Source organism: Rhinatrema bivittatum, chromosome 1, assembly GCF_901001135.1.
Source record: "Rhinatrema bivittatum chromosome 1, aRhiBiv1.1, whole genome shotgun sequence".
Taxonomy (NCBI): domain Eukaryota; kingdom Metazoa; phylum Chordata; class Amphibia; order Gymnophiona; family Rhinatrematidae; genus Rhinatrema; species Rhinatrema bivittatum.
The window spans coordinates 297,921,582-297,937,965 of record NC_042615.1 but is presented as its reverse complement, the minus strand read 5'-3'; the positions used below and the strand labels follow the sequence as shown (position 1 = coordinate 297,937,965).

At 39.3% G+C, this 16,384-nt stretch overlaps 1 protein-coding gene across 2 annotated transcripts in view; it reads right to left on the bottom strand.

Moving 5' to 3' along the window:
* Window positions 1-16,384, bottom strand: part of PAPSS1 (3'-phosphoadenosine 5'-phosphosulfate synthase 1) — a 215,050-nt gene that overhangs the window by 121,121 nt on the left and 77,545 nt on the right. The window lies entirely within an intron of this gene.

Sequence of the window (16,384 nt, the reverse complement as noted above, 5' to 3'; positions counted from 1 at the left end):
GCAGTTCTAAGGGGCGTCTTAACTTATTATTTTTTTACCACCATTTTATGATCCACTATTTCCACATTGTTCTACACAGAGTACAATAATTACATTCATAATACATTTAAACACAAATTAAAACAATTATTAAAACACATTAAAAACAAAATACAACATATGCCATGCTTCACAATAAAAAGGCTGCTCCTAAATTATATGATTACATGCATTTTTTCATTGTAAGGTGTTTTATGAGTTTGTATTTTCAAATTCCAGATAAGAAGAGATTGCCACAGAAAATGGTTTCCCCACAGCTGGCAATGAAACAATTCAATTGCCAATGTGCTGACTGCAGCAGCATTGTACAAGAGTTAGAAGCCAGGAGGGGCAGGACATGTCAGGCAATAGAGCAATTATTTTGTTGTAAACTGGGAAAGGTCAATTAAGACCAATTCTTGCCAGCTAAAATTCTTGGTGCTTTAAAATTAGTGTATATATTACAGGTCTATTAATTTTTAATTTTGAGAGAGTGAGGGGGTGGAATTTTCTATTAAAAAAAACAAAACTAAACTGCATGTTTCTTTCAAATTCAGACTAAATATATCTTCAGGCATGTACTACTTTATATATCCTTGTAGAAGTCTTGTTTTGCACCACAGAGCTAAACAAGGAATAATGTTTTGCATTTTTTTTAAAGTACTTTGTGAATGCACAAATGAGAATCATCTATATTTATGAAAAACTATTTTTTTTTTAAAAATTCATGTAGTTCACACTCTCCAACCATGCCTGCTTCCACATACTAACACCTGTCCATAACTCAAGCATGGAGAATTAAAACCAATCAGTCATTCTTCTACCCAAAGTATCCTCAGTTTTCAAAATACTGGCATATATGCATTCAGAGGGGGGGAAAAGCACATATTAATGTTAAGTTTCTCATTTTTCATGTTTTGGTCATTTATTCATAAGCCTATTAAAACGAATGGACTCAACCCAAATTTAGGACTTTCCAGCAGGAAGTTATTCTCCAACTGAAAAAAAAAAAATCAGATGCCGAGTTAAAACAAAAAAGCCACCTCCATACTCTAGACTAGAGAATGGATTTTCAGTATAGTAGGTCCCATTCTCTGGGATGCCTTACCAGAGGAAATAACATCAGAAAATGACTTCCTGCATTTCAGAAAGCTCCTTAAGACCCACCTTTTTACATTAGCCTTCCTGAACTGATACTTGATTTTACCTACAATATATTTGCACTTTTACCAAGTACATTACTGTATTATTTTATTGTAATGTGTTATCTAATACTGCTGTCTGACCTGACTCTGGTGCATATCCTTTGTGCATTTGTTCACTGTTTACTGTGAATGTATGCTGTTACCTGCTGAGATTAGCAGACTACAAATTGCATAACTACATCTCTGGGGTAGAACTTTCCAAGAAAGAAGTCAGATTCAACATATCAACTTGAGACTGAGCAGTCCAGTCTTGCTGAACCCTCGAGCATATGCCCAAGGGCAAAATGTACCTTGTTAAAAAGGAGGAACATCCCAGAAAGTGAATATTTAATGGAAGTCTTGCATACAAAGAATGGCATGTGATGGTTCTATTACCTTAGGAAAACTCAAGAAGCACAGATTTAAGTTCCAAAAATGATTCTCCATAAATTACACTCTCCTGGACAGAGTACCCCAACTCCTGAATTATCATGGTATTAAACTGAATGCTTTTATCTTTATTCTGCAAGGCTTGAATTTTCCCAAAATGTTCTTTGAATTGCCCCTCATACTTCTGAGTTAGGGATTCCAATTTAACCTTGAAGAACAATCTGAGAAAAACTCCAAATTTAACCATCAGTTCCCAAACAGAGTCAAGGGACCCCCACTGCCAGTTTCACCAGCAATGAGAAAAACTCACTGGAGATGGAAGTCATCCAGAAGTGAGACATCTCCAAAGAAGAGGAACCCACAGCTACCACACTAACACGCTCACCAGGCTGCACAGGGTTCTCAGCTGTTGTTGGTCAGAGGTCACCGAACCCCAGAAACCCTGGTACAGAAATGCTCTACCTGGAGTCTCGTCCTCCTACAGCTCCCTCCGATACATCAGCATTGGAGACCTCATTGGTGAGCACCACACCAGAGCTATTAAGATGACTGCTCTGTTCACATGATGGTAGAGGAAGATCCAGGGACTGAGAGAAGTCTCTTCCACCAAGATCCACAGCGGGGATACTCATGTCCTCATCAAGAAGCTGGGTCACGAAGCCTTTGATGAATAATTGCACCACGGTTTTCTCCTGAACTTAATAGTCAATGGCAAGAAGTTCGGAGATTGGAAGATGGGTTACATTTTGGTTATGGGAAGATAAGCTGGTTTGCTGGAAGGCAGCTAATAGGTATGATTTTTAGATTAATCAAGAAATCATTTTTGAAGGTTCAAATAGAGAATGTGGAAAATTGACCACAAGATATCTTTCAGATTACCCAATCCCTGTTGGGGGAGGGGAATATTAAACCAGCAGCAGTGGTACTTAAGACATTGGATAGAAACAGCTTGGTTAAACTTTGGAAGACTAAGATTCAGGAGAGTTGTAGATGTATTGGGCAGGTGTGGTTGGATAAGGGAGAGAAGGGAGAGTTGTTTTGAGTTTGGGGAGATAGGGTAGAATGAATTGGTTTGAAAGGATGGGATGGGTATGGAGGAGTTTGCTTTAGTAGGAAGGAAGGAAGGAATTGAGGGCTATTTTGATCTTTTATAGGGCAGCAAGATATCTTGACCCATGCTCTTCATTTTTTATTAAATCTCTTCCAGGAAGAATTATTGCCTATTTTGTAGCAGATGGTCAAGTCTTCTCTTGGTGAAGGGTGTTTACCAGATTCACTGAAGTAGTCAGTGGTGACTCCAATTTTGAAGTCAGTCACTTTAGATAAGATGGACCTATAACTCTGTGGTAAATAGTCCATTTTTAGCTAATGTGATTGAGAGAATGGGGTGTTCACAGTTAACTAGTTATTTGGATAAGATTGGGTAATTGGATGTGTGTCAGTCTGGCTCCAGGAGGGGGTTATGGCACACAGACCATTTTGACGGCAATACAAGATTAGATTTTGAGATACAAAGAAAAGGGGGAATCAATATTTTTTATATTATTGGACCTGTCAAGTGCATTTGACTTGGTAGATCATGGGATTCAATTGTAAAGATGTAGGATACTGGAATAAGTGGGACAGTGCTGAACTGGTTGACATGATTTTTGACTAGCAGATCAGCTGTGGTTCAAGTGAGCAGGGAGTTTTCTGCTCCTTTCAGTGTGGATTGTGGGGTTCCTCAAGGATCCCCTTTACTCCCTCTAGTTAACCTTTTTTGCAACTTTTGGGTCAATTATTCAGAAGCAAGGTTTTATAGGTTTTATTTATGCTGACAATGTCCAAGTATTGTTTCTGGCAGGTAAGGACACTAGGGAATCTATGAGGAGGATCAGGGATGAATTGGATTTGATATCGAAGTGGTTTGAAGTATATAAATTGTTGTTCAACATGGGGAAAACAGAATGGATGTATCTGGGGGATGATGAAGAACCATATGAACCTCCATCTTCGAGTATACAGGGTATAGCTAAATAAAAGTCTAAAGGTTAGGAATTTGGGGGTATTAATGGATGCCTCTGACTATGGACCCCCATATTTCTATGAAGATGCAGCAGGTTTTTCTTAGGTTTAGGCAGTTGAGAAGACTGTGTCTGTCTTTGGAACTTTCAGTTTTTAGAATGGTAGTTCAAGTTTTGATTTGTTCTCTATTCAATTACTATAGCATTGTGTTGGTAGGTCGCCCAAAAATAACAGACAGCATTTACAGGTGGTACAAAATATGGCAGCCCACCTAATTTTTGGTTGTTTAAGATGGATGAGCGCAATATGTTTGTTAACCTGTCTGCATTGGCTGACTATTAAAAAAAAAAAAAAAAGCACAATTTAAGTTATTTACTTTGATGTTTATGATAAAACATTTTTATTAATTTTACTAATAAACATTGATGTTTAAAACATTACATGGGATTTTGCAGGATAAAATCAGGAATTATATTCCTAATTGAAATTTACATTCCATGACAGCAGCTTTGGATCAAGTACCAACAAGAATGGAAGTACACAAGGTGGCATACAAGAAGAGAATGCTTTCTGTTTGCAGCCTGAATCGTGGAATTTGGCATTTTTGGGGCAAGAGGAATCGAACTATCTAGCCTTTAGAAATAAAGGTGAAGATGTGGCTTTTTCAATCTTAATTCGGGATTACAGCATTTACTGTTATTATGGTAGGATATTTTGTGGATAGTAATGTGGCTTTTGTTTTATTGTAAACTTTTATTGATTTTATTGTTTTAATATATGGTGTTTTATTACCGAACACCGCTCTGGCTTTGGTATCTGTTTTAGCAGTACAGAAGAATTAATAATAAATAAATAAATAAATGGATAAATAAATAAAATTGGCCAGACAGAAAGAGAGCCTCAGAGAGACTCTTACCTCCCCTTTACGAGGGCTTCTCAGAACAGGAAACAAGTACTACTGAAAGAATTTAGCCAAGCATTGCTCCACATCCACCTCACACCACTATTTTGCTTCACCCAATTTTGTTTTGGGGTTTGTTTGGTTTTTTTTTAACCTCAGCAGGATGGACAGTGGGACACACTATTTCCCAATATAGTAACATTGATCAGAAGAGGGTTACAGACAAGGTATGGCTAGGTACCGAAATGGAAATAGAAAATGCAACTGTGATGTAACTGTGTAAAGGAATGGCTGCTTAGGACTGCAGGGGTAATCAACCTGATGAAATTAATGCCTTATTAGCAGTGCATATGGCAGAACAAAAATTGATAAAGATATCCTAATTGGTCTGGAGAGGGGATGAGGAGGAAGAAGATGAAAAATACATGAATGACATATCTATACATGGCACAACTATGAGCAAGCAAGTCCTGGGTAGTTGAATGCCTGAACTCATATGGCTGCAAGAACTAGCTAAATGATATGCATGACAGCAAAGGATTTGAAATCGTATCTATTTATTTATTTTTGTATGCTGGTATTCTGAAACAATCATACCAGATCACAACAGCATAAAAACATTATTACATACATAAATAACATCTATGGTAAAACTAAGTATATACATAAAAAAACTAAAAATCAAAACCATAAAAGAAAAGAAATAAAACAGAAGAAAAGAGCCTTCTCCTCACCTCAAATACAAAATAGCTCCTGTTAAAATCTAAGGATGGCATATTTACTCTCCAAATGCCTGTTTGAAAAAATAAGTTTTCAAATTCTTCTTAAAAGTTTGAAAATTGACCTCCAGCCTTAATTCAATCCGCAGTAAGTTCCATAATTTTGGTCCAGCCAGCAACAAAGCACTCTCTCTCTCACTTTATTCAAATTGGTTGATCTAGGAGAAGGAATAGTTAGTAGTCCTTTATTGCCTGACTGCAGGTTATACTGAGGTGTATGGATGTGAAGCGATGCATTGAACCATTCAGTTTTATCATTGTGTACTGATTTATGAATTAAGCATAAAAATTTGAATTGAATTCTATATGAAACGGGCAACCAGTGCAGACTCTTCAACACAGGAGTAATATGGTTAAGAACATAACATGCCATACTGGGTCAGACCAAGGGTCCATCAAACCCAGCATCCTGTTTCCAACAGTGGCCAATCCAGGCCATAAGAATCTGGCAAGTACCCCAAAACTAAGTCTATTCCATGTTACTGCTGCTAGTAATAGCAGGGGCTATTTTCTAAGTTAATTAATAGCAGGTAATGGACTTCTCCTCCAAGAACGTATCCAATCCTTTTTTTAAACACAGCTACACTAACTGCACTAACCACATCCTCTGGCAACAAATTCCAGAGTTTAATTGTGTGTTGAGTGAAAAAGAATTTTCTCCGATTAGTTTTAAATGTGCCCCATGCTAACTTCATGGAGTGCCCCCTAGTCTATTATCTGAAAGAGTAAATAACCAAATCACATCTACCTGATTTTAAACACCTCTATCATATGCCCCCTCAGCAGTCTCTTCTCCAAGCTGAAAAGTCCTAACCTCTTTAGTCTTTCCTCATAGGGGAGCTGTTCCATTCCCCTTATTTTGGTTGCCCTTCTCTGTACCTTCTCCATCGCAACTATATCTTTTTTGAGATGCGGCGAAGAGAATTGTACACAGTATTCAAGGTGAGGTCTCACCATGGAGAAATACAGAGGCATTATGACATTTTCCGTTTTATTCACCATTCCTTTTCTAATAATTCACAACATTCTGTTTGCTTTTTTGACTGCCACAGCACACTGAACCGACTATTTCAATGTGTTATCCACTATGACGCCTAGATCTCTTTCTTGGGTGGTAGCACCTAATATGGAACCTAACATTGTGTAACTATAGCATGGGTTATTTTTCCCTATATGCATCACTTTGCACTTATCCACATTAAATTTCATCTGCCATTTCGATGCCCAATTTTCCAGTCTCACAAGGTCTTCCTGCAATTTATCACAATCTGCTTGTGATTTAACTAATCTGAACAATTTTGTATCATCTGCAAATTTGATTACCTCACTCATTGTATTTCTTTCCAGATCATTTATAAATATATTGAAAAGTAAGTGTCCCAATACAGTTCCCCAAGGCATTCCAGTGCCCACTCCCTTCCACTGAGAAAATTGTCCATTTAATCCTACTCTGTTTCCTGTTTTTTAGCCAGTTTGTAATCCACAAAAGGACATCGCCACCTATCCCATGACTTTTTACTTTTCCTAGAAGCCTCTCATGAGGAACTTTGTCAAATGCCTTCTGAAAATCAAGTACACTACCATCTTCCACATGTTTATTGACCCCTTCAAAAAAATGAAGCAGATTTGTTAGACAAGACTTGCCTTGGGTAAAGCCATGCTGACTTTGCTCCATTAAACAATGTCTTTCTATATGTTCTGTGATTTTGATATTTAGAAACTTTGCACTATTTTTCCTGGCACTGAAGTCAGGCTAACCGGTTTGTAGTTTCCCGGATCGCCCCTTGAGCCCTTTTTAAATATTGGGGTTACATTAGCCATCCTCCAGTCTTCAGGTACAATGGATGATTTTAATGATAGGTTACAAATTTTTACTAATAGGTCTGAAATTTCATTTTTTAGTTCCTTCAGAACCCTGGGGTGTATACCATCCAGTCCAGGTGATTTACTAATCTTCAGTTTGTCAATCAGGCCTACCATATCTTCTAGGTTCACTGTGATTTGGTTTAGTCCATCTGAAATCATTACTCATGAAAACCTTCTCCGTTACGGGCACCTCCTCAACATCCTCTTCAGTAAACACCGAAACAAAAAAATCATTTAATCTTTCCACGATGGCCTTATCTTCTCTAAGTGCCCCTTTAACCCCTCGATCATCTAACGGTCCAACTGACTCCCTCACAGGCTTTCTGCTTCGGATATATTTTAAAAAGTTTTTACTGTGAGTTTTTGCCTCTACAGCCAACTTCTTTTCAAATTCTCTCTTAGCCTGTCTCATCAATGTCTTACATTTAACTTGCCAACGTTTATGCATTATCCTATTTTCTTCTACTGGATCCTTCTTCCAATTTTTGAATGAAGATCTTTTGGCTAAAATAGCTTCTTTCACCTCCCCTTTTAACCATGCCGGTAATCGTTTTGCCTTCTTTCCACCTTTCTTAATGTGTGGAATACATTTGAACTGTGCTTCTAGGATGGGTTTTTTTTTTGTTTTTTTTTTAAACACTGACCACGCCTCTTGCACACTTTTTACCTTTGTAGCTGCTCCTTTCAGTTTTTTCTATTTTTCTATTTTATCAAAGTTTCCCTTTTGAAAGTTTAGCACAAGAGCCATGGATTTTCTTACTGTCCCCCTTCCAGTCATTAATTCAAATTTGATCATATTATGATCACTATTGCCAAGCGGCCCCTCCACTGTTACCTCTCTCACCAAATCCTGTGCTCCACTGAGAATTAGATCTAAAATTGCTCCCTTTCGTCGGTTCCTGAACCAATTGCTCCATAAAGCTATCATTTATTCCATCCAGGGACTTTTATCTCTCTAGCATGTCCCGATAATACATTTACCCAGTCAATATTGGGGTAATTGAAATCTAAAAACACAACAGAGCACTGCTGCACTTAGACCAATGTCATCCAAACAAAAAGTGCAGAGAGAATGTTCAATCCCAAAGAATTTCAATCCAGTTTGTTAAAGAACAAAGGTTGTTTATTACTTAAATATGGCAACTCCACTGACTTATAAAGCGAACATCTTAAAAGCGTCCCCCGACACGGTCCCGTGTTTCGCCTCGGGCTGCATCGGGAGGGAGCACAAGGAGTTCAAAGAATAAACTGTAAGAAATATATATATATATAAATCAGGACAAAATAATGGACTTAGTGCCGAACATATTATAAGATAACAAAAGTATATGGGTACAACATACCTGACCGAAGAGTAAATTCACATATGGCAGGGAGCGCAGTTACCCTAAAAACTGACAGGTATTTGAACCCAACAGAAAGGCGCCAACTACAGGTGAACAGATCACGTGGTTCCGGGGAACCAATCCAGTTGGTTCCCGTTCCTGGAGCGCACCTAGCAGTCAGACAGGCATTACACACTTAATCTTGATTAGGTGAACAGAAACCACTCTATTTCCCGGTTAAGGCCTTTAGGGGTAACTGTGTTAAGGAGAAATATACATCTTTGTTCTATACGGCCCAACTGCTCAGCATAATTACCACCCCTGAGTGACTGCTAGGTGCGCTCCAGGAACGGGAACCAACTGGATTGGTTCCCCGGAACCACATGATCTGTTCACCTGTAGTTGGCACCTTTCTGTTGGGTTCAAATACCTGTCAGTTTTTAGGGTAACTGCGCTCCCTGCCATATGTGAATTTACTCTTCAGTCAGGTATGTTGTACCCATATACTTTTATCTTATAATATGTTCAGCACTAAGTCCATTATTTTGTCCTGATTTATATATATATTTCTTACAGTTTATTCTTTGAACTCCTTGTGCTCCCTCCCGATGCAGCCCGAGGCGAAACACGGGACCGTGTCGGGGGACACTTTTAAGATGTTCGCTTTATAAGTCAGTGGAGTTGCCATATTTAAGTAATAAACAACCTTTGTTCTTTAACAAACTGGATTGAAATTCTTTGGGATTGAACATTCTCTCTGCACTTTTTGTTTGGATGGTAATTGAAATCTCCCATTATTACCACACTGCCAATTTGGTGAGCTTCCCTAATTTCTCTTAGCATTTCACTGTCCATCTCACCATCTTGACCAGGTAGACAGTAGTATACTATCACTATAGTCTTCCCTGATACACAAGGGATTTCTACTCAAAGATTCAATTGTGTATTTAGTCTCATGCAGGATCTTTATCCTGTTGGACTCTATGCCATCCTGGACATAAAGCAATACACCGCCTCCCGGGTGCTCCTCTCTGTCATTGCAATATAATTTGTAGCCCCGTATAGCACTGTCCCATTGGTTGTCCTCTTTCCACCATGACTCTGAGATGCCAATTAAGTCTATGTCATCATTCACTGCTAAACATTCTAATTCTCCCATCTTACTTCTTAGACTCCTGGCGTTAGCATACAAACATTTCAAAGTTTGTTTTTTGTTTGTATTTTCATTCTGCTTTTTAATTGATAGGCATAAGTTAGAATTTTTTAGCTCAGGTGAGTTTTTAGTTACAGGCACTTGGACTACTTTTCTTATTATTGGAACCTCATTGTCGGGATGCCCCAATTCTAATGCATCATTAGTATCCTTTGAAGATACCTCTGTCTGAACCATTCACTGCTGAGCGACTGTCGGCTTTCCCCTTTGTTCTAGTTTAAAAGCTGCTCTATCTCCTTTTTAAAGGTTAGCGCCAGCAGTCTGGTTCCACCCTGGTTAAGGTGGAGCCCATCCCTTTGGAAGAGACTCTCCCTTCCCCAAAAGGTTCCCCAGTTCCTTACAAAACTGAATCCCTCTTCCTTGCACTATTGTCTCATCTACTGGTTATATTTCCTAGTACCAGTCAAAGACCCTTGCCGCAGCATTCTGAAGATGCTGTAGGGGTCTAAGAGTATAAGGAGGAAATCCCAACAAGAGGGCATTGCAATAATCCAATTTAGAAAAGATCAGATTCTGTAAACTGTGATCTTTTCTAAATTGGATTATTGCAATGACCCTTCCCTTATCAGAACCTCATTCTACTATCACATCAATACAGTTAAAGTATGAATACAGCTAAAGCCAGGGTGAACCATTACAACAAGTCAAGCACAGGATTACAGGCACCAGAAAGCCACACAGCACCCAACCAAAGAAGAACTGTTACAGGAGCACACCATGATAGCCTGCAGGGTGAGGGGAAGATGTATGCCAGTGACTGAAGCTGACAGCATGAGGCAGGGGAGGGTCAAGGGGGCTGAGAGAGAAAGGAAACAGGTGAAAGGGGAGGGTTGAGAAAGGGGAAGAGGTAAATTGCTGGGGGCCACAGCACTAGGTGAAGCAATGGCACATTAAAGCCTTGATTTACTAAGCCTTTTTTCCCCACAATAGCCATAAAATGGGAAACCAGCCTTAGAAAGTTAGACCCTAAAGGAATTGCAGCAGACCTCAGAGGGGGAGCCCAGAACTGGAACAGAGACCCAATACTGAACAGGGAAAACCTAGCCCCCTCCCCTCTCTTCAACTTCACTGGTGGCATGGGGTGGGAGATGGGCTTCTAATGGTTCCTAGATCAAAGGAAAATTAGTGAAGGCCTGCACTACATGAGAACTTTTTGTTGTTTTAAAAGAAAGTGAAAACAAAACAAAAAAAACAAAACTTGGAAGTAGGCACATGACCAAGACTGGAACTAAAAGAGCCAAAAAGACACCAGAGGAGATTCTGAAGAATCTACCTTGTCCTACTGCTTGAAAGTGCCTACAGTACCACCATCCCATGTCTGAAGAAACTAGTCCAGTCAAGAGCAATCACAGGCTAGGAAAATTCCAACTCAAGTTCTTTTGCATAGGACACAGTCAGGTCATACCTGTATGTCCAGACCCCTTACAGATCTTGCCCAAGCCGCTCCAAAAGTCTAAAAAGATTAGTCGCCCACTTACCCCAAAATTATAGTCAAGAAAATTTCACAGAAGAAATGCAAAGACAAAAAACAAAGCAACATTCTTGACTCAAGATGATTATCCAAAAGGTAAATATTATTGTTTAGCAATTACCAAATCAAAGAAATAAGACATTTTGCATTACGTTAGAAATGTCTGGTTTTCACTGTTTCCTATTTATTTTATTGTTACCAGATCTTTTCTATCTTTGAACTTCACTCAAAAGTGTTACAAAAAAAAAATAAATCACCATTTACAGAGAACCAGCACATACGTTATTTATATTCTTCTGGTAATGAACTGAAGCTGAGGTCTCCATTTCTGAGAAGGACGGAATGTGATCCATTGGTGAACACATGCCAAACCTGAGAGCTGCACCTCAAAGGTTCACAGGTGCCATGCCTCTGTTCCAAGAGAAGGCACCCGCTTGTCTGCGCACTGCAAGGAGCAAAAGTGGCTCACTGACTGGGGCGGGGGAAGCCTTCTGCACAGACGAGCACGCCGACAAAATAAGAACCAGGTGACACGCATGAAACCATGCCACGCTTAAAAAAAACCAAAAACTGCAAATCCAGATTTTGTCAAAGCAAGTTGGCAGAGAATAAATTAACTAAAGGAAAGTGAAAAAAATAGCTGGTTCTGCTAGTCAAGGGCCAGTAAATATTGCTACTGGCAACTGATACTGGTTAAACAGTTGTCCACTAACAAAATTCATTGAAGCCATGTAATTACATCTTTGGTGATTATTAAGTCATCATTTTTTCTTTTGGGGGGGGGGGGTGAGGGTGAGGGAGCAGGGAGATACGAGCGAGAGAGGATAGAGTAAAAGCTTAATTAAAGTTACCAGTCAGATCATGAGTGGCAACTGCACTATTTATATAAAAAATGATATCAATAAAAACATGAATCTCTGCTCCAAGAAAAAGCCCAATCCATTTATGGTGAATGTGTATGTGTTGCAAAGAGCACAATATTTTCTAGGCTGTGGTAACTTATGCTGAAATGACATAAGAATAATCCAAAGATAGTGTGGTGAATGAGCTCTGAAGCCCAAATATGTCCTTTCTTCAGATCTCAACCTTCCCATTTACATTACTGGGAAGGTTTCTAGCAAGGAGTCCAAGGCAGGCCTTTTTGTTACATCGCTGCAAAGCTTCGCTGATGATAGAGAAATGCTGTGAAAATGATGTCGGCGAGTTATCACCTGCAGCCACTTGCTCTGTGGCAGAGAAGATTCCTGGACGTTTCACACACTGATATACTGGGATTTGCTTGCACCTCATAGGTTATTCTTCAGGCTGTCATGCTTGTTTTTATTCTTTTTTTTAATTTAACAAAGAAATAAACCTATTTTAGCCTTTGACTGTGGGTGCATTATGTCCATCCATATAAGTTATATTTCTTTCCATCAACAAGCACATTTCTGTGCTTGTAAGCTGGACGCACTGTGCAGAAGTAATGGGCAGACCAAAAGGTGTGCATGGTCTGCCTCTCACCACAATTGCAGGTCTGCTCCAGATCAAGTGAAAAAAAGATAACGTAAGCTTTACACCTAAAAGAAAAACAGGAATAGCAGCATCCTGGACATTTGAGAGGAGCTTATTCCAAACGGTAGGACCAAGAAATGAAAAAACTTGAAAGTGAGAGTTTGGGAAAATGGAGAGAGGGCTACATGACTAGGAAGGGAGGACATGAGAGGAGCAATAAGGAAGGAGGAGAGGGGAAAGGCAGTCAGAAACAGGACCATGATTATACTTAAAAAGGCAGAACAGCTTAATCATCATTAAGGGATCCATTTTCAGAGTTAGGAACCTAGCCTTTGGAGTTAGGCCTCTAAATTGGCCCTTTTGAAAATGTACTAGGGCTGAGCACCTACCTTTAGACTTCTCATTTCACAACGCTCCTAATTTAGGGGCCTAAAGTGAGTGGCTACAAAGGCAGAGTTAGGAGCTTAGCATTAATTTTCAGCATTAGACACCTAAATCAGGCACTTAACTCTAGGCAAATATAAATGGCAGGCCTAAATTTAGAAGCTTAAGTGATAGGAGCCTAAGTTTTCACCTGAAAATTCACAAACTTCACAAACTCAGTTCAACTGAAAATAGGCTCCAAACTCAGGGGAATAAACATAGGAGCTCAGTTTTGTTTCATTTTTTTTAAATTTTTTAAATATCGGCCTCTCAGTAATGGGAAGCCAATGTCCTGAACGAAACAATAGAGGGAGATGTGAGCAGCAGAGATGGCAATGGAGCAAACAGGATTCTGAGTTCTGCAAGAGCTAGAATGGACAGAGACCACAACACCCATGTAAATAAAATCCAAGGGTGTAAAATAATTCCTTTATACAAATACATTTTACTGTATATATAACCTCCTGAGGAGAAAAGTATGCATGTTTAAAAATTAAGATAGTGCATGTAGTTACAAAGTGTACATGATACGTAACAATATTCAAAGTTACTGTACTGAACAATTTTCAGGCTTTAAAAAGTAAATACTAATCAGTTTTACTGCCTAAATTATTTTGGATTCCTCCCCTGTAGTTTCCAAAAGCAGCCATGTTAGTAATGAAAGTCACAAACTCCCTCCCTCAGGTCCATGTTGTCTATGGTATGTAAAACAGCATCGTGCAGCTTGCACGAACCAGACTCCATTGTAGGACAGGTCACTGGGCAATGTTCTGAGCACAGGGCACACAGAGAAGCATTTACAGACCTTCCAAGCCAAGGATAGGCAACCCCGGTCTTTAAGTGCTGCTAGCCAGTAAGGATTCCAGGATATCAAAATATGACAAGAGTTCTAAAAAGGCCTCCAGGAGAGATATGAGCAACCATATATAGGTCGATGAGCCTGACTTCCTTGCCAGGAAAAATCGTAGAAACTATTCTGAGAATAAAATTACAGAACACATAGATAGACAAGCTTTAATGGGACACAGCCAGCATGGATTATTTACACAAGGGAAGTCTTGCCTGTGCTACATTTTTTTTGAAGGGGGTTAATAAACATGCGGATAATGGTGAGCCAGTGAATGTAGTTTATTTGGATTTACATAATCATGTTTGACAAAGTCCCCCATGAAAGACTCCTGAAAAGAAAAAAAAAAGTCATGGAATTGGGGGCATTATCCTATTGTGGATTGCAAACTGGTTGAAAGATAGAAAACAGAGTAGCAGTTAATGGTCAATTTCCTGAGTGAAGAAAGGTACCCAGTAGAGTACCTCCGGGATCTGTACTGAGACTGGTGCTTTAATATATTTATAAATGATCTAGAAAAGAGACAGATGAGTAAGGTGATCAAATTTGCAGATGACAAAAAATTATTCTGAGTAGTGAAATCACAAGCAGATTGTGAGAAATTACAGAAACATCTTGCAAGACTGGGAGATTGTTTCATCTGTTATTTGGATGCCCAATGTGGAAAAGTGCAAAGTGATGAACATAGGGTAAAATAACCTACGTGTAGTTACATGGTTAGGTTCCATATTAGGAGTTACAAACCAGGAAAAGAATCTGGGCATCATCGTGGACAATACTTTGTAATCCTTCACTCAATGTGCGGTGGTGGTCAAAACAGCAAAGAGAATGTTATGAATTATTAGGAAAGGAATGGAGAATGTCAAAATACCTCTGTCTCACTCCATGATGAAGCCACATCTAGAGTACTGTGTGCAGTTCTGGTCGCTGTACCTCGAAAAGGTACAGAGAAGAGTGAACACAATGATAGAGGATGGAACGGTTTCCCTATGAGGAAAGGCTAAAAAGTTAGGGATGTTCAGCTTGGAGAAAAGACTTCTGAGGGGGGATATGATGGAGGCCTATAAAATCATACATGGAATAGAATGGGTAAATGTGAATTGGTTATTTATTCTTTCAAATAATACAAAAACTATGGGACACTCCATACATTTAATAAGTAGCACATTTAAAACAAATCAGGGAAAACGCACAATTAGACTCTGGAATTCATTGCCAGAAGATGTCCTAAAGGCAATTAGCATAGCTGGGCTTAAAAAAAAAAAAAAAAAAAAAAAAAAAGGTTTGGACAAATTCTTGGAGAAGTCCATTAACTTATTAACGAAGTAGACTTGGGGAAAACCACTACTCAGCCCCGGGCATTAGGCATTGCGATCTATTTACTGTTTGGGATCATGCCAGGTACTTGTGATCAGGATTGGTCACTGTTGGAAACAGGATGCTGGGCTTGATGGACCCTCAGCCTGACCCAGTATGGCAAGTCTCACATACTAATATTCATAAGATGTATTTGTGTACTCTACCTCCACTGCAGGCAAATGCATAGCATGCATATTCGTTGTGAACATCCTGACAACTTTACTTGAATTGTGGCACTTCAGACCAGGAGTAGCTAACCCTGTTCTAAGCCTAATAAATTTATAATTGCTATCCAACTACTTTGCCAGTTTTTTTGTTTTTTTTTTTGCTCAGCAGCTTCCTCCTATTTTATTTTATTTAATTTAATTTAATTTCAGTGTTTAGCTCATCCATTCAAAACCATCCAGGGCAGGTTAGAAACGCACACACTCAAAAGACAAACTACATAACACAATACACAAAACATAAGAGTAACATCAATCTTTTCTCAGCAACAATGTTAAATGGAGTACAAAGATGACAGCAAAGCAATGCGGGCCCTTCAGGTGAAGCAAAACCAGCTGTGACTGGGACTATCTACCCTTTTTATATTCCCTCTTAACCCTCCGCCAGTCCAGGGCCAGCCCTCCATCTGCAGCCTGCTACGGTACTGGGGAGACGCGCACTCTTGAGCAAATCAGTAGATATTTGTGTCACCACAAAATTTGGGGCTCCCTTCACCCTAACTCCAGGGGCTGCGAATGCTTCCCTCCACATCATCCGCAGGCTCAGCCAGCCCAGAATCGGAAGCCATGTCTCTCGCACCACACTGCCACGCAGTCAGCAGGCCAGCGCCGCCCTGTTGGCGGGCGTCTTAACGAGCGATAATGTCCCACAAACAGGGGCCTTCAATTTCGGTTTTTATTTTATATTTCCTGGGAACTTCAATGTTATAACAGAAAAATAATAGTGGAAATATGACTTTTCCATTGATTTTTCTCCTGGGTTACAACAAAGCCATTTTTTCCCCACAGACTTCTTTTCACACAAATTCCCAGGAAAAATAAAAACTGAAAACAAAGATCCCCACATATAAAACACAGCAGCATTTTCCCCTATTTCCATAGCCTC